The 25,713-nt window shown below is 40.5% G+C and overlaps 1 long non-coding RNA gene across 1 annotated transcript in view; it reads left to right on the plus strand.

The window, feature by feature from the left end:
• The first annotated feature begins 13,096 nt into the window (after positions 1-13,096).
• The window catches only part of LOC139750922 (uncharacterized), a 67,845-nt gene continuing 55,228 nt past the window's right edge, over positions 13,097-25,713 (plus strand). The window contains exon 1 of the long non-coding RNA XR_011713250.1: positions 13,097-13,221. This is a non-coding gene — a long non-coding RNA (uncharacterized lncRNA). The remainder of the gene's footprint in view (positions 13,222-25,713) is intronic.

Here is a 25,713-nt window from a genome sequence, read left to right on the forward strand (position 1 = left end):
CCAGTTTTTCTCCATTCAAACTCACCTCCCAATTGACTTGACCCTCAACCCTACTGTACCTAATAACCTTGCTCTTATTCACATTTACTCTTAACTTTCTTCTTCCACACACTTTACCAAACTCAGTCACCAGCTTCTGCAGTTTCTCACATGAATCAGCCACCAGCGCTGTATCATCAGCGAACAACAACTGACTCACTTCCCAAGCTCTCTCATCCCCAACAGACTTCATACTTGCCCCTCTTTCCAGGACTCTTGCATTTACCTCCCTAACAACCCCATCCATAAACAAATTAAACAACCATGGAGACATCACACACCCCTGCCGCAAACCTACATTCACTGAGAACCATATATATATATATATATATATATGTATACGTTGAAGTATATAGTTATGTATATGTGCGTGTGTGGACGTGTATGTATATACATGTGTATGTGGGTGGGTTGGGTCATTCTTTTGTCTGTTTCCTTGCACTACCCCACTAACACGGGAGACAGCGACAAAGTATAATGAAATGAAATAGATAACATTTGTTACAGAATCCATTTTGACCATTAGCACTAAAAATATAAGGTCTTTTGGAGGCTAAGGTGAAGATTTGTATGGGTTTTCAGAAAAGAAGAGTGAGTGTTGGGGTGAAGAGGGTGGTGAGAGTAAGTGAGCTTGGGAAGGAGACTTGTGTGAGGAAGTACCAGGAGAGACTGAGTACAGAATGGAAAAAGGTGAGAACAATGGAAGTAAGGGGAGTGGGGGAGGAATGGGATGTATTTAGGGAATCAGTGATGGATTGCGCAAAAGATGCTTGTGGCATGAGAAGAGTGGGAGGTGGGTTGATTAGAAAGGGTAGTGAGTGGTGGGATGAAGAAGTAAGATTATTAGTGAAAGAGAAGAGAGAGGCATTTGGACGATTTTTGAAGGGAAAAAAATGCAATTGAGTGGGAGATGTATAAAAGAAAGAGACAGGAGGTCAAGAGAAAGGTGCAAGAGGTGAAAAAGAGGGGAAATGAGAGTTGGGGTGAGAGAGTATCATTAAATTTTAGGGAGAATAAAAAGATGTTCTGGAAGGAGGTAAATAAAGTGCGTAAGATAAGGGAACAAATGGGAACTTCAGTGAAGGGCGCAAATGGGGAGGTGAAAACAAGTAGTGGTGATGTGAGAAGGAGATGGAGTGAGTATTTTGAAGGTTTGTTGAATGTGTTTGATGATAGAGTGGCAGATATAGGGTGTTTTGGTTGAGGTGATGTGCAAAGTGAGAGGGTGATTGAAAATGATTTGGTAAACAGAGAAGAGGTAGTAAAAGCTTTGCGGAAGATGAAAGCCGGCAAGGCAGCAGGTTTGGATGGTATTGCAGTGGAATTTATTAAAAAAGGGGGTGACTGTATTGTTGACTGGTTGGTAAGGTTATTTAATGTATGTATGGCTCATGGTGAGGTGCTTGAGGATTGGCGGAATGCGTGCATAGTGCCATTGTACAAAGGCAAAGGGGATAAGAGTGAGTGCTCAAATTACAGAGTTATAAGTTTGTTGAGTATTCCTGGTAAATTATATGGGAGGGTATTGATTGAGAAGGTGAAGGCATGTACAGAGCATCAGATTGGGGAAGAGCAGTGTTGTTTCAGAAGTGGTAGAGGATTTGTGGATCAGGTGTTTACTTTGAAGAATGTATGTGAGAAATACTTAGAAAAGCAAATGGATTTGTATGTAGCATTTATGGATCTGGAGAAGGCATATGATAGAGTTGATAGAGATGCTCTGTGGAAGGTATTAAGAATATATGGTGTGGGAGGAAAGTTGTTAGAAGCAGTGAAAAGTTTTTATCGAGGATGTAAGTCATGTGTACGTGTAGGAAGAGAGGAAAGTGATTGGTTCTCAGTGAATGTAGGTTTGCGGCAGGGGTGTGTGATGTCTCCATGGTTGTTTAATTTGTTTATGGATGGGGTTGTTAGGGAGGTGAATGCAAGAGTTTTGGAAAGAGGGGCAAGTATGAAGTCTGTTGTGGATGAGAGAGCTTGGGAAGTGAGTCAGTTGTTGTTCGCTGATGATACAGCACTGATGGCTGATTCATGTGAGAAACTGCAGAAGCTGGTGACTGAGTTTGGTAAAGTGTGTGAAAGAAGAAAGTTAAGAGTAAATGTGAATAAGAGCAAGGTTATTAGGTACAGTAGGGTTGAGGTTCAAGTAAATTGGGAGGTAAGTTTGAATGGAGAAAAATTGGAGGAAGTGAAGTGTTTTAGATATCTGGGAGTGGATCTGGCAGCGGATGGAAGCATGGAAGTGGAAGTGAATCATAGGGTGGGGGAGGGGGCGAAAATCCTGGTAGCCTTGAAGAATGTGTGGAAGTCGAGAACAGTATCTCGGAAAGCAAAAATGGGTATGTTTGAAGGAATAGTGGTTCCAACAATGTTGTATGGTTGCGAGGCGTGGGCTATGGATAGAGTTGTGCGCAGGAGGGTGGATGTGCTGGAAATGAGATGTTTGAGGACAATGTGTGGTGTGAGGTGGTTTGATCGAGTAAGTAATGTAAGGGTAAGAGAGATGTGTGGAAATAAAAAGAGCGTGGTTGAGAGAGCAGAAGAGGGAGTTTTGAAATGGTTTGGGCACATGGAGAGAATGAGTGAGGAAAGATTGACCAAGAGGATATATGTGTCAGAGGTGGAGGGAACGAGGAGAAGTGGGAGACCAAATTGGAGGTGGAAAGATGAAGTGAAAAAGATTTTGTGTGATCGGGGCCTGAACATGCAGGAGGGTGAAAGGAGGGCAAGGAATAGAGTGAATTGGATCGATGTGGTATACCGGGGTTGACGTGCTGTCAGTGGATTGAATCAGGGCATGTGAAGCGTCTGGGGTAAACCATGGAAAGTTGTGTGGGGCCTGGATGTGGAAAGGGAGCTGTGGTTTCAGGCATTATTGCATAACAGCTAGAGACTGAGTGTGAACGAATGGGGCCTTTGTTGTCTTTTCCTAGTGCTACCTCGCACACATGAGGGGGGAGGGGGATGGTATTCCATGTGTGGCAAGGTGGCAATGGGAATGAATAAAGGCAGACAGTGTGAATTGTGTGCATGGGTATATATGTATGTGTCTGTGTGTGTATATATATGTGTACATTGAGATGTATAGGTATGTATATTTTTGTGTGTAGACGTGTATGTATATACATTGTGTATGGGGATGGGTTAGGCCATTTCTTTCGTCTGTTTCCTTGTGCTACCTTGCAAACGCTTGAGACAGTGACAAAGGAGAATAAATAAATAAATAAATGTAATTTTATCAAGGACTATGTTGAAGTCACAAACCAGTCCTAGAACACTCCACCACCCATCATCTTCTCTGAGACAGCTGTTAGACTATTAAATACTGAAGCCCTATACTTGTTCTAAGCATTAACTAAGAGTCAGATCATGCAAGTTTCAAATGCGTGCTTTTTTTTTTTTTTTTTTTTTTTTTTTATCTCCTTTAATGAATGCCACCTGGGCTTATTTAAGAATCTATGCAGTTAGTTTCAGTTCACATTATACACTTCATTGTGCTAATTCAACTGGTGGTACAGTGGACAGCTGTCTTGAAGCCTTGAATTCAAGAGCTTTTTTAGAAAACAAATCAATTTGAGTGCAGACTGCAAGAAAAATTGAATGGCTGATGGACACTTTTGAGAAAACTCACTTTGCTGTGTTGTTTATTATACATTACCATAGTTAGTTTATCCATCTGTTTTCTTTTAAATCTGACTTTCAGAATAACGATTTCTCAGTAATGAAAATAAAATCATTTAAAATATTTCAAAGTTACTCATTATCTTTTTGTTCATTTGATAGATGCTCCTTGCCTGAAATCACCATTCAGCTTTTTATCATCACAGTGTGTGCCCACTCATGAGCTACCTATACTTGAATAGTCATGAACACATGCTACATTGGTTTGGAGTCTGGCCTCGGAATTAAACTGGGATTAAAGGTATAGATGCTTAATGACCACGTCCTTTATATGTTTGGTATTATAGGCCAGCACATCCTATACCAGAGTTGTTTCGAGGTTATTAAAAGAAAATTTTTTTTCAAAAATCCTGTATTTGAAGGATAGTTTTTCTCGTCATAACAAACTGGATGTTCATCTTGCAGGTGTGCTCATGAAGATGCATGCAATTTAATAGAGGGATAATTTTGTGCTTCTGAAGTCCCACCCATGTCAAATGCATGTGTTTTGTGTGAAATGAGCTAATTAGTATGTGTTTACAGTGTGTCCAACATTAGAAGTTTTATGTACAGTAGTACAAGTGTGCGGAATGCGTGCATAGTGCCATTGTAAAAGGCAAAGGGGATAAGAGTGAGTGCTCAAATTACAGAGGCATAAGTTTGTTGAGTATTCCTGGTAAATTATATGGGAGGGTATTGATTGAGAGGGTGAAGGCATGTACAGAGCATCAGATTGGGGAAGAGCAGTGTGGTTTCAGAAGTGGTAGAGGATGTGTGGATCAGGTGTTTGCTTTGAAGAATGTATGTGAGAAATACTTAGAAAAGCAAATGGATTTGTATGTAGCATTTATGGATCTGGAGAAGGCATATGATAGAGTTGATAGAGATGCTCTGTGGAAGGTATTAAGAATATATGATGTGGGAGGAAAGTTGTTAGAAGCAGTGAAAAGTTTTTATCGAGGATGTAAGGCATGTGTACGTGTAGGAAGAGAGGAAAGTGATTGGTTCTCAGTGAATGTAGGTTTGTGGCAGGGGTGTGTGATGTCTCCATGGTTGTTTAATTTGTTTATAGATGGGGTTGTTAGGGAGGTAAATGCAAGAGTTTTGGAAAGAGGGGCAAGTATGAAGTCTGTTGGGGATGAGAGAGCTTGGGAAGTGAGTCAGTTGTTGTTCGCTGATGATACAGCGCTGGTGGCTGATTCATGTGAGAAACTGCAGAAGCTGGTGACTGAGTTTGGTAAAGTGTGTGGAAGAAGAAAGTTAAGAGTAAATGTGAATAAGAGCAAGGTTATTAGGTACAGTAGGGTTGAGGGTCAAGTCAATTGGGAGGTGAGTTTGAATGGAGAAAAACTGGAGGAAGTGAAGTGTTTTAGATATCTGGGAGTGGATCTGGCAGCGGATGGAACCATGGAAGCGGAAGTGGATCATAGGGTGGGGGAGGGGGCGAAAATTCTGGGGGCCTTGAAGAATGTGTGGAAGTCGAGAACATTATCTCGGAAAGCAAAAATGTGTATGTTTGAAGGAATAGTGGTTCCAACAATGTTGTATGGTTGCGAGGCGTGGGCTATGGATAGAGTTGTGCGCAGGAGGATGGATGTGCTGGAAATGAGATGTTTGAGGACAATGTGTGGTGTGAGGTGGTTTGATCGAGTGAGTAACGTAAGGGTAAGAGAGATGTGTGGAAATAAAAAGAGCGTGGTTGAGAGAGCAGAAGAGGGTGTTTTGAAGTGGTTTGGGCACATGGAGAGAATGAGTGAGGAAAGATTGACCAAGAGGATATATGTGTCGGAGGTGGAGGGAACGAGGAGAAGAGGGAGACCAAATTGGAGGTGGAAAGATGGAGTGAAAAAGATTTTGTGTGATTGGGGCCTGAACATGCAGGAGGGTGAAAGGAGGGCAAGGAATAGAGTGAATTGGAGCGATGTGGTATACCGGGGTTGACGTGCTGTCAGTGGATTGAATCAAGGCATGTGAAGCGTCTGGGGTAAACCATGGAAAGCTGTGTAGGTATGTATATTTGCGTGTGTGGACGTATGTATATACATGTGTATGGGGGGGGTTGGGCCATTTCTTTCGTCTGTTTCCTTGCGCTACCTCGCAAACGCGGGAGACAGCGACAAAGTATAATAAAAAAAGAAATAGTACAAGTGTCAGACCTGAGAACATTTCTAGGAATGCTATATACTCTGTTTGCATTAGACATCTTAAGAGAATTTGAAAGTAATAACTATTTGGATGTGAGTTAGAAGGACCATACATAAAATTTTGCATGTTGGTAGTAAAAGAGGCATAGATGGGTTTGAAAATTCACCCAAAAAATGCTAGTGAACTCTTGCGAGAGCATGGGATCAAATGGCATAATCTTACCGTAAGGGATTGAATATGGTTAGAGGAAGCAAATGCCAAAACCATACTTTTTATTTTAGTAATTCATAATAATAAATGATCCGTAGAGTTACAAGGAATACAATACAAAGGATTTCAAACAGCAACAGATCACAGAGTCCCTCCAAGGCTGTTTTGGAAGATATTCAAAACTCATTGTGATTAAAACCAGAAGTCATACAGAGAATTCAGTTAATACCTGCAAACTGCAGTTGTGACTAAAGTGCAAATAATGTTAGTTGTGGACTTGAAGTGAATATTCATCAAGTCTATTTAAATGTACTTTGAGTGCATTTGAATTATCAAAGCTTTAAATTTTGAATATTTTATTTATATCTTTTTTCTTTTCTAAGCTAAATTGATTCAAGTCATTTATTCAGCTCTCATAAGATTTGTTCCTCAGTCTGAGAAATATCCAATCTGTCTATGATTTTTCAAGGAGGGTGACCAAAACTGAATTTAGTATTCAAGATAAGGATGAACCAGTGAATTTTAGAGTAAGAATTATTTACCTAAACTTAAAGTTTGAAAACCCTACCTGTGAAATCAAGAGTTTTTTCACTGCCTCTGTGCTCTACTTGCTTGGTTTTAGGTCACCAGAGAATTCACGCCCAAGCCCTTTTCCTCATTTACCTTTCGCAGTCCTATAGAATTCATAGTTGCATACCTTTTCAGTTTACTGCCAATAATCAAAATTTCTCACATATCAGTATTAGAAGTCAATTGCCACTTGTGAACCCAGTCTATCATTTGTCCATGTCATGTTGAAGCTGTATATGTTCAGGTTCATTTGCAGATTTCTTTCCCAACATATTATTTTATGCAGATTTTAAAATATTACAATGCAGCTCCATATCACTATCATTAGTATTTACGAGAAAGGGAACCTGTCCCAAAACAGAACCCTTGTGGCACATCACTTGTTGCATCCAACCATTTTAAGGGTAGACCATTAATCACAATTCCATTGTTATGCCAAGTCAACCAATTTCCTGTCCACTACATCAATACATGTGACAGAAACCGTTGATGTAGAACCTTATCAATTGCTTTTTGAAAACCTATTTAGGTCACACCAACTGCTTTGCTTTCATCATACATTTTGATTGTATTACAAAAAAAATTAAGCTGACCTGTCAGCCATGAGCATTTTCGTCAAGAAACATGCTGAGAATCATTTATCAAGTGGTGGTCCTCCAAATGGTTTATAGTTCTGGCTTGAATTACAGTTTCCACAAGTCTTCCAACTACAGATTTTAAACTAAGTGAATGATAATTTCTAAGCAGTGACTTATTAGCTTTTTTGAATATTTATGTTACATTGGCAAACTTCTATTCATCTGGAACTTTTCCTGTAGCAAGTAACACATTGAAAAGAGCAGTCAGTGACTTGATTCTCGAATTTTTTTGCCGCATTCATTGTCCTTGAATAAAACTTATGAGGGCCTGCCATTTTATTCATTTTCATTCAGTTTATTTCTGATAGTATGTCTTCAGCTTTTATTTCAAATTGTTACAGAATGTTCTCTCTTATCAGTGAAACATGATTCAGTTGAGTTTTGTCATAAATCATAAATACAGATGCAGTAAAGTCTTTCAGTCATTTAAGAATTTTGTCATGAATTCATTGTCTTAAACCAAGTTACTATTTTCTGTAAATATTGGAGGAATAGGCTGGTTAATGACATTCTTGCTTCAAACATAACTTTAAAACTCTTTTGGGTTTCTCTTGCTATTTTGCTATTTTTGTCAATATAAGCTTCACATTGGTTTACTTTGTCATATGAGTCTCTTGGATTCTCTATGTAAACATACATAACTAGCTCTGTCATGTTATTATCTGGGTGAGTTTCTTATGAGCTGCTTTCTTAGACAACAGCACTGCTCTGTTTCATTGTTTCGCCACCTTGACTTCATTTTAGAAGTAGACCATCTGCTACACTACCAAGAGCTAAGAAGCGGCACTGGAGTTCGCTAGTTATGGAGACTGTTGCCATGACCACCCCATTGAGGGAGTTCCAGAAGGGAACAGGCGTCAGAGATATGGATAGAAGATGGCTACGCAGTGGTATATATGTTCCCTCTTCTGCTTTGAAAGTTTTACAGGAATGTTTCATGTTTCATGTCTTTTCATTGACTATTTCATCTCAGATTTGCTTGTAAAGAGCAGTATGAAGATCAATAAGATTTGCAAGTTTGAAATTGGGTATTTTTTAGCAACTGTCAACTTGCCCAGCATTACGTGCAGTATTGAAAGGGACCTTAAAAGTAATCTTGGTGATCACTTGTACCAAACTGTTCTCCAACTTCAGCATCGTTAACAAGATTTTCATTTGTACTTCCAACTAATTCTCATAAAGTCTTATCACAAGTTGGTTTTTTTTGACTAATTGGATTAGAGCACTATCAAGCAAATTTAAGTTTAGTCTGCTCCTGAGCCCCTGGAAAGAGATTCCCCTTGCTTGAATGCTGGAATGTTGAAATCTTCTGCTATGGTAGAATCTTGTTCATTACAAATTTCTGCTTACTGATCATAAAATCTTTCACCTACCTCTGGTGTCTGAAAAGTAGTCTTCTGTTATTTTCTTTTGAAACTTATCTTTTATATCTGAAAAAATGAAGTCAGCGTTCTCATCAATTACACTTTTCAGCTGAGGATTGAATTAAGCTTTAACCAAGAGCAAGGCACTACCTCCTACTTTATTTTCCCTATTGCTCTTAAACAGAGTGCACCCTGGAATTGGGTATTCATTAAGGAAATCTCTGTTACTGATATCTAACCAAGATTCAGAAATATACAACAATATGATACAATATTGTTGTTGTATATTTCTGAATCTTTGTTAGATATCAGTAACAGAGATTTCCTCAGTGAATACCCAATTCCAGGGTACATTCTGTTTAAGAGCAATAGGGAAAATAAAGAGAAATGTAGTGCCTTGCTCTTGGTGAAAGCTTAATTTGATCCTCTGCTGAAAAATGTAATTGATGAGAATGCTGACTTTTTTATTTTAGATAATAGATAAGCTTCGAAAAAATAACAGTAAGACTACTTTACATACACCAGAGATAGGTGAAAGATTTTATGATCAGCTGGCAGAAATTTTTCATGAACAAGATTCATGTTCTCTTCTAATGCTATTGTCTCTAACTCTGAAATGTTATTGCATATAGTCTGAGCAATAACATAAAATACTTATGAAGGAGGATGGTTGTTCCACACAGACTGTTTTTTGAACAAAGCACAGTGAGGAGCCTATTAAAGCGTATAGTTCTCATTTCATTCAGGTTTAATCCATCTTTAATGAACATAGATATATCAGGCTGTATGGTGAAATGCTGCCAAAAGTTTGTGAACTTGACTCCTTACTGAAAACAAAGGTTCTCTAATTTACTTTTTAGACTGAACATCTTATCAAAGATGGCATTCTTTGTGCTTATCCAATTAATACCATGCTAATGAGGGCATTTTTAGTGCTGATCTTTGGAAGAACTCCTGAAATCATAATATTATTAGCTTTAACTTGGAAACATTGAATAACCAGGAGATATTTTTCCAGCAGCTCCTCTGATCTCTCCTTCAGTATGTCATTAGTACTTACATGACAGATAACAAGTGTATTATTGTTAGTGCTACCCTAGACCTCCTCTACAGGATCAGCAACATCAGCTTTCTTGGAACCTGGGTAATAAAAACATTCATGGCATGAAAGGTTCCTGGCACAGAATTCCCTCAGCTGTCTTTTGATTTAGCTTATGTATGGTAGACAGAAATCAACAGAATATAAACCAACTCAACCTAAAGCTAGCCTAGGTTGGTTTAGAAATGGTTTGATATGGCTAGGAGAAATGAAAACCCTTATTTAGGGTCTGGTTTGGTAAAATTAAGCATGCTTTGGTTAGGTACACAATATCCAAACATAAGTGAAATGCGTTTATTTTGATTATTTCTTTTGCTGCATTCGAAATAAGTTTGCTATTTAGATATTCCTTGCTTCAGTTTCTTGCCCCTTCAAAACCCTGCCTACTGTATAAGTGAAGAGGATAGAATAAATAGGATGTTATGGTTGTTTGAACATATCTTTTAGAGATTACTGATCTGAGGCAGTTTTGATATCAATGTTTTAATGAAGAAATTTTAATGTAATACATAAATCTGTTAGGGCACTCCAGTATTACTGTAAAAGGATTGTCAATGATAATGATCTAGATTTCTTTTTTGTGTCTGATATACCTAAAAATGTTTAGTTTGTATGAAACGAACAGATCTCCAAAGATTACAAGTATTAATGTAGGATTTTGGAACATGTCAGTGCAAAACCTCTTTCAATGCAATACAATGTACCACATTGTTAAGATACAGATTAGTTTGCTGAAGTTTGGCAGAATGTCCTTTGTGATGGTTTTTGAATATGTAACAAGGTGTTACTGTATTCACTAACTACTCTTTGAAATGATAAGAGAACAAGCAATCAGTAATGAAGCTCAAGACTGTACTTTATACAGATGTACAGTTTTTTTTTGGCTTTATTCATGCACCAGTTCTGAATTTAACCCCTTCATTGCACAAGCTTTTCATTTTGTATGTTCCCAGTGAACAAAAATATCCAGCTTCTTTTACCCTCAGATTTCAGATATGATTCTAGGTATATTCATGCCGTTGAATAAGAATATGATCTTCATTTCCTTCTAGCAGCTATAGTTTTTGAGATAATGCTTTTATCAATAAATGTACCTCTCAATTAAGATGACTGAACAGCTGGAAACAATTGCCCTGGTCTTACAGAAGATATCATACCATGATCACCAATGGCTGATCCATGTGGATCTTAAGATGGTGACTTTTCTCATGGGTCAGCAGAGTGGATACATCAGGTATCCTTGCTTTATCTGTCTCTGGGATAGTAGAGCTAAGGATGAGCACTTGGTGAGAAAACAATGGCCTCTCAGAGAAAGTATGGTGATTGGAGAAAAGAATGTAATTGCAGAACCCTTGGTTGACAGAGATAAGATCATTTTACCACCAGTGCTTATCAAACTAGGTTTAATGGAAGTTTGTGAAGGCTTTGAACAAAGAAGGGGACTACTTTGATTACATATGCAGAAAATTTCCAGTGCTGAGCATGGAGAAGCTGAAGGCAGGTATTTTCAACAGGCCACAAATTAGGGAACTCGTGAAAGACCCACATTTCCAATATTCATCGAACAATGCTGAGGCAGATACATGGTCTTCATTCTTTCTGGCTGTATGGAATTTTCTTGGGAACCATAAAGCAGATAACTACTCTGAACTAGTGGAGAACATGCTCTCTTCTTTCCATCAACTTGGCAGTAAAATGAGCATCACAGTGCATTATCTCCACAGCCACTTGGATTGTTTCCCAGACAACCTTTGTGACGTAAGTGAGGAACAGGGTGGATGATTCCACCAAGATTTAAGAACCAAGGAAGAAAGATTCCAGGGACTTTGGGATACCCATAGGATGGTGGATTACTGCTGGACCATTCAACATGATTGGCCTGGGGCAGCTAACTGCAAGAAGTCTTTGAAATGCTACTTTCGTATGTCTCAGTAAATGAACATTGTATCAGTGATATATAACTTTTATGCTTGTTTCACCATTAATTGTTTCTATGGATGTAATTTAATCATAGATAAATGAATTCTACTTGTATGAAGCCATTTTTTTTATTGAAAAGGCAACTATTAATGATTTGTAGTCATCAATCTTTGTGCCCGATTGGTAGTATGCATAGCTATTAGGGGTATATCATATCTTGATAACCGGAGCTGATAGAGAAAAACTGATGGCATATTTAGAATCAGCAACCATAATTTACCTAAGAAAAGGCCTAATATCTCAAGCACCAAATTCTGTGTAACCCAAACCAGAAAAAAAGTATAGTTTCCTCTATATTGGTGTGGAAGGATAATGAATTGATGGGGACAGGCCTTGGCTGGTGGCTTAGATCCTGATTATTTATGTGACTACTGTATGTGATGTTTATTGGTATAATTTAATTCTACATACACCTAATCACATTGTACTCTTTATGATCATACCAGGCCCGATTTTTCACTTCCCTAACTTATCATTTACATATTTCTTTATATGCATTATTTACATATTTGGTATCATTTACTTGGAACAATTTTAATAAAAAATGTAAAGAATGATACAAGAGAAATTGATTATTTATGTGAGTACTGTATGTGATGTTTAATTCTACATACACCTAATCACATTATATTCTTTATGATGATACCAGGCCCGATTCTTCACTTCCCTTACTTATCATTTACATATTTTTTATATGCATTATTTACATATTTGTGTATCATTTACTCAGAACATTACTCACTTGAATAAATGAGAAAATAACCCAATTTTGATAGAAAATGTAAATGATGATACAAAAGAAATTGGCCCTTTACTCTTTTATTGTAGAAATGACAACAGTGGTTGCTGCATGGATCTGGCTTCCCAAAATCATGACATGGATGATATATTTTTCACTTAGATTGTTAATAACATCTATGTATAAGATGTGAAATCTTACATAAGTTAAGAAATTGAATGAGGGCACAATGCTTAAAGCCACAAATGTGGCTCAGAACACTGAATTACATCTAGTTACAAATGTTGTTTGTTGCACTGAATTACATTCATCCACAAATGTGGCTCAGTGCAATGAAAGGTTATAGTCTGTACTTACATGCAAAATTTAAGATCTCCAGGAGTAGCACTTAATGGGGAGTTACATGAATGATATTCACAAGCAAACAGTAGAATCCATAGACAGAAAGTGTGGTATAACTCTTCTCTCTTGAGTTTTAGTAAGGGATGTAATAGATGCAGGATACTTGTTTATATTCAACATATAATATGTTATAGGGTACATATTTTCATAAGCTTCTAAGTATAACATCTCAACACTACTTGTTGAGTAATATTGCATACACAGCTTTTGGGTAAAATATTTTCATAGAGCCAATGATTCTCTGTATTATCTTGAACAGATAAAGCCTACCTGCTGTATGATGTTGTGGATCCAGTGAATAAGACAGTAGACCTTCAGCACACTGTTGTTCCTGAAGCTTTTAGGGGCCAGCACATTGGTAAAGTTCTTGCAAAGGTAAACATACTCCTCTCATTATTATTTGTTTATGAATTTCAGAATACATTTATTGATTTCCTTTGCCTATAATCTTATCATTATAATACTCCAACACACCTTCTTTTTGGACTCCTTTAGCTTCAAAATTGTACTTCATTGGGTGGCATGGGAAGGATTGACTCAGTGAATGTGAATTCTTCAGTGAGTTTGTTTTAAAGTAATCCAGTTTCATGGAAGATGACTTTTTACTTGTTGCATGATCAAAAGCTGATGGTAATTCTCTCTCTCTCTCTCTCTCTCTCTCTCTCTCTCTCTCTCTCTCTCTCTCTCTCTCTCTCTCTCTCTCTCAAGGCAGCATCTAGGGTAAACCATGGAAGGGTCTGTGGGTCCTGGATGTCGATAGGGAGCTGTGGTTTTGGGGCATTACACATTACAGATAGAGACTGACTGTGAACATATGTGGCCCTTTTGTCTCTTTTTCCTGGCACTACCTAGCTGAAGCGGGGGGTAACGATGTTGCTTCCTGTTGGGTGCGGTAGCAACAGGAATCGATGACGGCAAGCAAGTATGAATATGTATTTATTATTATTATACTTTGTCGCTGTCTCCCGCGTTTGCGAGGTAGCGCAAGGAAACAGACGAAAGAAATGGCCCAACCCCCCCCCCCATACACATGTATATACATACGTCCACACACGCAAATATACATACCTACACAGCTTTCCATGGTTTACCCCAAACGCTTCACATGCCTTGCTTCAATCCACTGACAGCACGTCAACCCCGGTATACCACATCGCTCCAATTCACTCTATTCCTTGCCCTCCTTTCACCCTCCTGCATGTTCAGGCCCCGATCACACAAAATCTTTTTCACTCCATCTTTCCACCTCCAATTTGGTCTCCCTCTTCTCCTTGTTCCCTCCACCTCCGACACATATATCCTCTTGGTCAATCTTTCCTCACTCATCCTCTCCATGTGCCCAAACCACTTCAAAACACCCTCTTCTGCTCTCTCAACCACGCTCTTTTTATTTCCACACATCTCTCTTACCCTTACGTTACTCACTCGATCAAACCACCTCACACCACACATTGTCCTCAAACATCTCATTTCCAGCACATCCATCCTCCTGCGCACAACTCTATCCATAGCCCACGCCTCACAACCATACAACATTGTTGGAACCACTATTCCTTCAAACATACCCATTTTTGCTTTCCGAGATAATGTTCTCGACCTCCACACATTCTTCAAGGCCCCCAGGATTTTCGCCCCCTCCCCCACCCTATGATCCACTTCCGCTTCCATGGTTCCATCCGCTGCCAGATCCACTCCCAGATATCTAAAACACTTCACTTCCTCCAGTTTTTCTCCATTCAAACTCACCTCCCAATTGACTTGACCCTCAACCCTACTGTACCTAATAACCTTGCTCTTATTCACATTTACTCTTAACTTTCTTCTTCCACACACTTTTCCAAACTCAGTCACCAGCTTCTGCAGTTTCTCACATGAATCAGCCACCAGCGCTGTATCATCAGCGAACAACAACTGACTCACTTCCCAAGCTCTCTCATCCCCAACAGACTTCATACTTGCCCCTCTTTCCAAAACTCTTGCATTCACCTCCCTAACAACCCCATCCATAAACAAATTAAACAACCATGGAGACATCACACACCCCTGCCGCAAACCTACATTCACTGAGAACCAATCACTTTCCTCTCTTCCTACACGTACACATGCCTTACATCCTCGATAAAAGCTTTTCACTGCTTCTAACAACTTTCCTCCCACACCATATATTCTTAATACCTTCCACAGAGCATCTCTATCAACTCTATCATATGCCTTCTCCAGATCCATAAATGCTACATACAAATCCATTTGCTTTTCTAAGTATTTCTCACATACATTCTTCAAAGCAAACACCTGATCCACACATCCTCTACCACTTCTGAAACCACACTGCTCTTCCCCAATCTGATGCTCTGTACATGCCTTCACCCTCTCAATCAATACCCTCCCATATAATTTACCAGGAATACTCAACAAACTTATACCTCTGTAATTTGAGCACTCACTCTTATCCCCTTTGCCTTTGTACAATGGCACTATGCACGCATTCCGCCAATCCTCAGGCACCTCACCATGAATATGTACATGTGTATATATGTATATCTCTGTGTATGTGTATATATATGTGTGTATGTTGATATGTATATGTGCTTCTACAGGCATTTATGTGTATATATATATATTTTTTTTTTTGCTTTGTCGCTGTCTCCCGCGTTTGCGAGGTAGCGCAAGGAAACAGACGAAAGAAATGGCCCAACCCACCCCCATACACATGTATATACATACGTCCACACACGCAAATATACATACCTACACAGCTTTCCATGGTTCACCCCAGACGCTTCACATGCCTTGATTCAATCCACTGACAGCACGTCAACCCCGGTATACCACATCGCTCCAATTCACTCTATTCCTTGCCCTCCTTTCACCCTCCTGCATGTTCAGGCCCCGATCACACAAAATCTTTTTCACCCCATCTTTCCACCTCCAATTTGGTCTCCCTCTTCTCCTCGTTCCCTCCACCTCCGACACATATATCCTCTTGGTCAATCTTTCCTCACTCATTCTCTCCATGTGCCCAAACCATTTCAAAACACCCTCTTCTGCTCTCTCAACCACGCTCTTTTTATTTCCACACATCTCTCTTACCCTTACGTTACTTACTCAATCAAACCACCTCACACCACACATTGTCCTCAAACATCTCATTTCCAGCACATCCATCCTCCTGCGCACAACTCTGTCCATAGCCCACGCCTCGCAACCATACAACATTGTTGGAACCACTATTCCTTCAAACATACCCATTTTTGCTTTCCGAGATAATGTTCTCGACTTCCACACATTCTTCAAGGCTCCCAGAATTTTCGCCCCCTCCCCCATCCTATGATCCACTTCCGCTTCCATGGTTCCATTCGCTGCCAGATCCACTCCCAGATATCTAAAACACTTCACTTCCTCCAGTTTTTCTCCATTCAAACTCACCTCCCAATTGACTTGACCCTCAACCCTACTGTACCTAATAACCTTGCTCTTATTCACATTTACTCTTAACTTTCTTCTTTCACACACTTTACCAAACTCAGTCACCAGCTTCTGCAGTTTCTCACATGAATCAGCCACCAGCGCTGTATCATCAGCGAACAACAACTGACTCACTTCCCAAGCTCTCTCATCCCCAACAGACTTCATACTTGCCCCTCTTTCCAAAACTCTTGCATTCACCTCCCTAACAACCCCATCCATAAACAAATTAAACAACCATGGAGACATCACACACCCCTGCCGCAAACCTACATTCACATTCATATATATATATATATATATATATATATATATATATATACATTCTGGTTTACCCCAGACGCTTCACATGCCCTGATTCAATCCACTGACAGCACGTCAACCCCGGTATACCACATCGATCCAGTTCACTCTATTCCTTGCCCTCCTTTCACCCTCCTGCATGTTCAGGCCCCGATCACACAAAATCTTTTTCACTCCATCTTTCCACCTCCAATTTGGTCTTCCACTTCTCCTCGTTCCCTCCACCTCCGACACATATATCCTGTTGGTCAATCTTTCCTCACTCATTCTCTCCATGTGCCCAAACCATTTCAAAACACCCTCTTCTGCTCTCTCAACCACGCTCTTATTATTTCCACACATTTCTCTTACCCTTACGTTACTTACACGATCAAACCACCTCACACAACACATTGTCCTCAAACATCTCATTTCCAGCACATCCATCCTCCTGCGCACAACTCTATCCATAGCCCATGCCTCGCAACCATACAACATTGTTGGAACCACTATTCCTTCAAACATACCCATAAGGTGAAGATTTGTATGGGTTTTCAGAAAAGAAGAGTGAATGTTGGGGTGAAGAGGGTGGTGAGAGTAAGTGAGCTTGGGAAGGAGACTTGTGAGAGGAAGTACCAGGAGAGACTGAGTACAGAATGGAAAAAGGTGAGAACAATGGAAGTAAGGGGAGTGGGGGAGGAATGGGATGTATTTAGGGAATCAGTGATGGATTGTGCAAAAGATGCTTGTGGCATGAGAAGAGTGGGAGGTGGGCTGTTTAGAAAGGGTAGTGAGTGGTGGGATGAAGAAGTAAGAGTATTAGTGAAAGAGAAGAGAGAGGCATTTGGACGATTTTTGCAGGGAAAAAATGCAATTGAGTGGGAGAAGTATAAAAGAAAGAGACAGGAGGTCAAGAGAAAGGTGCAAGAGGTGAAAAAAAGGGCAAATGAGAGTTGGGGTGAGAGACTATCAGTAAATTTTAGGGAGAATAAAAAGATGTTCTGGAAGGAGGTAAATAGGGTGCGTAAGACAAGGGAGCAAATGGGAACTTCAGTGAAGGGCGTAAATGGGGAGGTGATAACAAGTAGTGGTGATGTGAGAAGGAGATGGAATGAGTATTTTGAAGGTTTGTTGAATGTGTCTGATGACAGAGTGGCAGATATAGGGTGTTTGGGTCGAGGTGGTGTGCAAAGTGAGAGGGTTAGGGAAAATGATTTGGTAAACAGAGAAGAGGTAGTAAAAGCTTTGCGGAAGATGAAAGCCGGCAAGGCAGCAGGTTTGGATGGTATTGCAGTGGAATTTATTAAAAAAGGGGGTGACTGTATTGTTGACTGGTTGGTAAGGTTATTTAATGTATGTATGACTCATGGTGAGGTGCCTGAGGATTGGCGGAATGCGTGCATAGTGCCATTGTACAAAGGCAAAGGGGATAAGAGTGAGTGCCCAAATTACAGAGGTATAAGTTTGTTGAGTATTCCTGGTAAATTATATGGGAGGGTATTGATTGAGAGGGTGAAGGCATGTACAGAGCATCAGATTGGGGAAGAGCAGTGTGGTTTCAGAAGTGGTAGAGGATGTGTGGATCAGGTGTTTGCTTTGAAGAATGTATGTGAGAAATACTTAGAAAAGCAAATGGATTTGTATGTAGCATTTATGGATCTGGAGAAGGCATATGATAGAGTTGATAGAGATGCTCTGTGGAAGGTATTAAGAATATATGGTGTGGGAGGAAAGTTGTTAGAAGCAGTGAAAAGTTTTTATCGAGGATGTAAGGCATGTGTACGTGTAGGAAGAGAGGAAAGTGATTGGTTCTCAGTGAATGTAGGTTTGCGGCAGGGGTGTGTGATGTCTCCATGGTTGTTTAATTTGTTTATGGATGGGGTTGTTAGGGAGGTAAATGCAAGAGTCTTGGAAAGAGGGGCAAGTATGAAGTCTGTTGGGGATGAGAGATCTTGGGAAGTGAGTCAGTTGTTGTTCGCTGATGATACAGCGCTGGTGGCGGATTCATGTGAGAAACTGCAGAAGCTGGTGACTGAGTTTGGTAAAGTGTGTGGAAGAAGAAAGCTAAGAGTAAATGTGAATAAGAGCAAGGTTATTAGGTACAGTAGGGTTGAGGGTCAAGTCAATTGGGAGGTGAGTTTGAATGGAGAAAAACTGGAGGAAGTGAAGTGTTTTAGATATCTGGGAGTGGATCTGTCAGCGGATGGAACCATGGAAGCGGAAGTGGATCATAGGGTGGGGGAGGGGGCGAAAATTTTGGGAGCCTTGAAAAATGTGTGGAAGTCGAGAACATTATCCCGGAAAGCAAAAATGGGTATGTTTGAAGGAATAGTGGTTCCAACAATGTTGTATGGTTGCGAGGCGTGGGCTATGGATAGAGTTGTGCGCAGGAGGATGGATGTGCTGGAAATGAGATGTTTGAGGACCTTGTGTGGTGTGAGGTGGTTTGATCGAGTAAGTAACGTAAAGGGTAAGAGAGATGTGTGGAAATAAAAAGAGCGTGGTTGAGAGAGCAGAAGAGGGTGTTTTGAAATGGTTTGGGCACATGGAGAGAATGAGTGAGGAAAGATTGACCAAGAGGATATATGTGTCGGAGGTGGAGGGAACGAGGAGAAGAGGGAGACCAAATTGGAGGTGGAAAGATGGAGTGAAAAGGATTTTGTGTGATCGGGGCCTGAACATGCAGGAGGGTGAAAGGAGGGCAAGGAATAGAGTGAATTGGAGCGATGTGGTATACAGGGGTTGACGTGCTGTCAGTGGATTGAATCAAGGCATGTGAAGCGTCCGGGGTAAACCATGGAAAGCTGTGTAGGTATGTATATTTGGGTGTGTGGACGTGTGTATGTACATGTGTATGGGGGGGGTTGGGCCATTTCTTTCGTCTGTTTCCTTGCGCTACCTCGCAAACGCGGGAGGCAGCGACAAAGTATAAAAAAAAAAAAAAAAAAAAATATATATATATATATGTATATATATATTTTTTTTTTTTGTTCAAACTATACGCCATTTCTTGCGTTAGCAAGGTAGCTTTAAGACTAGGTTATAGTGATAGGTGATTTGAATGCAAAGGTGAATAATGTGGCAGTTGAGGGAATAATTGGTGTAGATGGGGTGTTCTGTGTTGTAGATGGAAATGATGAAGAGCTTGTAGATTTATGTGCTGAAAAACGACTGGTGATTGGGAATACCTGGTTTAAAAAGAGAGATATACCTAAGTATACATATGTAAGTAGGAGAGATGGCCAGAGAGCGTTATTGGATTACGTGTTAATTGATAGGCGCCAGAGAGAGAGAGACTTTTGGATGTTAATGTGCTGAGAGGTGCAACTGTAGGGATGTCTGATCATTATCTTGTGGAGGCGAAGGTGAGGATTTGTAAAGGTTTTCAGAAAAGAAGAGAGAATGTTGGGGTGAAGAGAGTAGTGAGAGTAAGTGAGCTTGGGAAGGAGACTTGTGTGAGGAAGTACCAGGAGAGACTAAGTACAGAATGGAAAAAGGTGAGAACAAAGGACGTAAGGGGAGTGGGGGAGGAATGGGATGTATTTACGGAAGCAGTGATGGCTTGCGCAAAAGATGCATGTGGCATGAGAAGCGTGGGAGGTGGGCAGATTAGAAAGGGTAGTGAGTGGTGGGATGAAGAAGTAAGATTATTAGTGAAAGAGAAGATAGAGGCATTTGTATGATTTTTGTTAGGAAATAATGCAAATGACTGAGAGATATATAAAATAAAGAGGCAAGAGGTCAAGAGAAAGGTGCAAGAGGCAAAAAAGAGGGCAAATGAGAGTTGGGGTGAGAAAGTATCATTAAATTTTAGAGAGAATAAAAAGATGTTTTGGAAGGAGGTTCTTTAAAGAAAGTGCGTAAGACAAGGGAACAAATGGGAACATCACTGAAGTGTGCTAATGGGGAGGTAATAACAAGTAGAGGTGATGTGAGAAGGAGTTGGAGTGAGTATTTTGAAAGTTTGTTGAATGTGTTTGATAATAGAGTGGCAGACATAGGGTGTTTTGGTCGAGGTGGTGTGCAAAGTGAGAGGGTTGGGGAGAATGATTTGGTTAACAGAGAAGAGGTAGTGAAAGCTTTGCGGAAGATGAAAGCCGGCAAGGCAGCGGGTTTGGATGGTATTGCCGTGGAATTTATTAAGAAAGGGGGTGACTGTACTGTTGACTGGTTGGTAAGGTTATTTAATGTATGTATGACTCATGGTGAAGTGCTTGAGGATTGGCGGAATGCATGCATAGTGCCATTGTACAAAGGCAAAGGGGATAAAGGTGAGTGTTCAGATTACAGGAATATAAGTTTGTTGAGTATTCCTGGGAAGTTATTTGTGAGGGCATTGATTGAAAGGGTGAAGGCATGTACAGAGCATCAGATTGGGAAGAGCAGTGTGATTTCAGAAGTGGCACAGGATGTGTGGATCAGTTGTTTGCTTTGGAGAATGTATGTGAGAAACACTTAGAAAAACAAATGGATTTGTATGTAGCATTTATGGATCTGGAGAAGGCATAGATAGAGTTGATAGAGATGCTCTGTGGAAGGTATTAAGAGTATATGGTGTGGGAGGCATGTTGCTTGAAGCAGTGAAAAGGTTTTATCGAGGCTGTAAAGCATGTGTATGAGTAGGAAGAGAGGAAAGTGATTGATTCTCAGTACATATCGATTTGTGGCAAGGGTGTGTGGTGTGTCCATGGTTGTATAATTTGTTTATGGATGGGGTTGTTAGGGAGGTGAATGCACAAGTTTTGGAGAAAGGGTAAGTATTTAGTCTGTTGTGGATGAGAGAGCTTGGGAAGTGAGTCAGTTGTTGTTCGCTAATGATACAGCACTGGTGGCTGATTTGGGTGAGAAACTGCTGAAGCAGGTGACTGAGTTTGGTAAAGTGTGTGAAAGAGGAAAGCTGAGAGTAAATGTGAATAAGATTAAAGTTATTGGGTACAGTAGGGTTGAGAGACAAGTCAACTGGGAGGTAAGTTTGAATGGAGAAAAACTAGAGGAAATGAAGTGTTTTAGATGTCTGAGAGTGGATTTGGCAGCAGATGGAACCATGGAAGCAGAAGTGAGTCACAGGGTGGGGGAGGTAGTGAAAGTTCTGGGAGCATTGAAAAATGTGTGGAAGGCAAGAACAGTATCTCGCAAAGCAAAAATGAGTATGTTTGAAGGAATAGTGGTTCCAACAATGTTATATGGTTGTGAGGTGTGGGCTATATATAAGGTTGTGCGAAGGAGGGTGGATGTGTTGGAAATGAGATGTTTGAGGGCAATATGTGGTGTGAGGTGGTTTGATTAAGTAAGTGATGAAATGGTAAGAGAGGTGTGTGGTAATAAAAAGTTTGTGGTTGAGAGAGCAGAAGAGGGTGTATTGAAATAATTTAGTCACAAGGGGAGAATGAGTGAGGAAAGATTGACCAAGAGGATATATGTGTCAGAGGTAGAGGGAACGAGAAGTGGGATACCAAATTGGAGGTGGAAGGATAGAGTGAAAAAGATTTTGAGTGATCAGGAACTAAGCATGCAAGAGGGTGAAAGGCGTGTAAGGAGTGGAATGAATTGGAACGATGTGGTATACCGGGTTCAACCTCCTGTCGGTGGATTGAATTAGAGCATGTGAAGCTACTGTGGTAAACCATAGAAAGTTTTGTAGCGCCTGGATATGGAAAGGGAGCTGTGGTTTTGGTGCATTATACATGACAGCTAGAGACTGAGTGTGAACGAATGTGGCCTTTGTTGTCTTTTCCTAGCACTACGTCACGCTCGTGTGGAAGAAGGGGTTTGTCATTTTATGTGTGGCAGGGTGGCAACGGAAAGGAATGAAGGCAGCAAGTATGAATTATTTACATGGTTATATATGTATATGTATGTGTATTTATATATATATCTTTTTCTTTCTTTCAAACTATTTGCCACCTCCCGCGTTAGTGTGGTAGCGTTAAGAACAGAGGACTGGGCCTGAGAGGGAATATCCTCATTTGGCCCTCTTCTCTGTTCCTTGTTTTGGAAAAAAAAAAGAAAAGAGGGGAGGATTTCCAGCCACCCGCTCCCTCCCCTTTTAGTCGCCTTCTACGACACGCAGGGAATACGTGGGAAGTACTCTTAGTCCCATATCCCCTGGGATGAAATGTCACGTGTCGCAAGGAACCTAATATACCTAATACTAGGTTCATCCCAGTCACCCACACATCATCACAGAGTGTAACTGCATCAAATGGGTAATAAGCTAGATTCATATGGCAACTATTGTTGTCAGTTATATAATAAACACTTTTCTTATACAGAGCAACTTTTTTTTATATGTTTTGAATTTTTTTTATTCATTTACTTGTACATAATGTGTGCGTAAATTATATGTAAATAGATAAACAATGCCTACTCATATTTATATATATTTTTTTTCTTATTATTTTTTTTATTATACTTTGTCGCTGTCTCCCGCGTTTGCGAGGTAGCGCAAGGAAACAGACGAAAGAAATGGCCCAACCCCCCCCCATACACATGTATATACATACGTCCACACACGCAAATATACATACCTACACAGCTTTCCATGGTTTACCCCAGACACTTCACATGCCTTGATTCAATCCACTGACAGCACGTCAACCCCGGTATAACACATCGCTCCAATTCACTCTATTCCTTGCCCTCCTTTCACCCTCCTGCATGTTCAGGCCCCGATCACACAAAATCTTTTTCACTCCATCTTTCCACCTCCAATTTGGTCTCCCTCTTCTCCTTGTTCCCTCCACCTCCGACACATATATCCTCTTGGTCAATCTTTCCTCACTCATCCTCTCCATGTGCCCAAACCACTTCAAAACACCCTCTTCTGCTCTCTCAACCTCGCTCTTTTTATTTCCACACATCTCTCTTACCCTTACGTTACTCACTCGATCAAACCACCTCACACCACACATTGTCCTCAAACATCTCATTTCCAGCACATCCATCCTCCTGCGCACAACTCTATCCATAGCCCACGCCTCGCAACCATACAACATTGTTGGAACCACTATTCCTTCAAACATACCCATTTTTGCTTTTTATATATATATATATATATATATATATATATATATATATATATATATATATATATATATATATATATATATATATCCTCGATAAAAACTTTTCACTGCTTCTAACAACTTGCCTCCCACACCATATATTCTTAATACCTTCCACAGAGCGTCTCTATCAACTCTATCATATGCCTTCTCCAGATCCATAAATGCTACATACAAATCCATTTGCTTTTCTAAGTATTTCTCACATACATTCTTCAAAGCAAACACCTGATCCACACATCCTCTACCACTTCTGAAACCACACTGCTCTTCCCCAATCTGATGCTCTTTACATGCCTTCACCCTCTCAATCAATACCCTCCCATATAATTTACCAGGAATACTCAACAAACTTATACCTCTGTAATGTGTACGTGTAGGAAGAGAGGAAAGTGATTGGTTCTCAGTGAATGTAGGTTTGCGGCAGGGGTGTGTGATGTCTCCATGGTTGTTTAATTTGTTTATGGATGGGGTTGTTAGGGAGGTGAATGCAAGAGTTTTGGAAAGAGGGGCAAGTATGAAGTCTGTTGGGGATGAGAGAGCTTGGGAAGTGAGTCAGTTGTTGTTCGCTGATGATACAGCACTGGTGGCTGATTCATGTGAGAAACTGCAGAAGCTGGTGACTGAGTTTGGTAAAGTGTGTGAAAGAAGAAAGTTAAGAGTAAATGTGAATAAGAGCAAGGTTATTAGGTACAGTAGGGTTGAGGGTCAAGTCAATTGGGAGGTGAGTTTGAATGGAGAAAAACTGGAGGAAGTGAAGTGTTTTAGATATCTGGGAGTGGATCTGGCAGCGGATGGAACCATGGAAGCGGAAGTGGATCATAGGGTGGGGGAGGGGGCGAAAATTCTGGGAGCCTTGAAGAATGTGTGGAAGTCGAGAACATTATCTCGGAAAGCAAAAATGGGTATGTTTGAAGGAATAGTGGTTCCAACAATGTTGTATGGTTGCGAGGCGTGGGCTATGGATGGAGTTGTGCGCAGGAGGATGGATGTGCTGGAAATGAGGTGTTTCAGGACAATGTGTGGTGTGAGGTGGTTTGATCGAGTAAGTAACGTAAGGGTAAGAGAGATGTGTGGAAATAAGAAGAGCGTGGTTGAGAGAGCAGAAGAGGGTGTTTTGAAATGGTTTGGGCACATGGAGAGAATGAGTGAGGAAAGATTGACCAAGAGAATATATGTGTCGGAGGTGGAGGGAACGAGGAGAAGAGGGAGACCAAATTGGAAGTGGAAAGATGGAGTGAAAAAGATTTTGTGTGATTGGGGCCTGAACATGCAGGAGGGTGAAAGGAGGGCAAGGAATAGAGTGAATTGGAGCGATGTGGTATACCGGGGTTGACGTGCTGTCAGTGGATTGAATCAAGGCATGTGAAGCGTCTGGGGTGAACCATGGAAAGCTGTGTAGGTATGTATATTTGCGTGTGTGGACGTATGTATATACATGTGTATGGGGGTGGGTTGGGCCATTTCTTTCGTCTGTTTCCTTGCGCTACCTCGCAAACGTGGGAGACAGCGACAAAGCAAAAAAAAAAAAAAAAAAAGAAATATTTTATTATTATTATTATTTTGCTTTGTCGCTGTCTCCCGCGTTTGCGAGGTAGCGCAAGGAAACAGATGAAAGAAATGGCCCAACCCACCCCCATACACAATGTACACACACACACGCCCCCACACGCAAATATACATACCTATACATCTCAATGTACACATATATATTCACACACAGACACATACATATATACCCATGCACACAGTACACACTGTCTGCCCCTATTCATTCCCATCGCCACCTCGCCACACATGGAATGCCATCCCCCTCCCCCCTCATGTGTGCGAGGTAGCACCAGGAAAAGACAACAAAGGCCCCATTCGTTCACACTCAGTCTCCAGCTGTCACGCAATAATGCCCAAAACCACAGCTCCCTTTCCACATCCAGGCCCCACACAACTTTCCATAGTTTACCCCAGATGCTTCACATGCCCTGATTCAATCCACTGACAGCACCTCAACCCCGGTATACCACATCGATCCAATTCACTCTATTCCTTGCCCTCCTTT

The sequence above is a fragment of the Panulirus ornatus genome, chromosome 10 (assembly GCF_036320965.1).
Source record: "Panulirus ornatus isolate Po-2019 chromosome 10, ASM3632096v1, whole genome shotgun sequence".
NCBI lineage: Eukaryota > Metazoa > Arthropoda > Malacostraca > Decapoda > Palinuridae > Panulirus > Panulirus ornatus.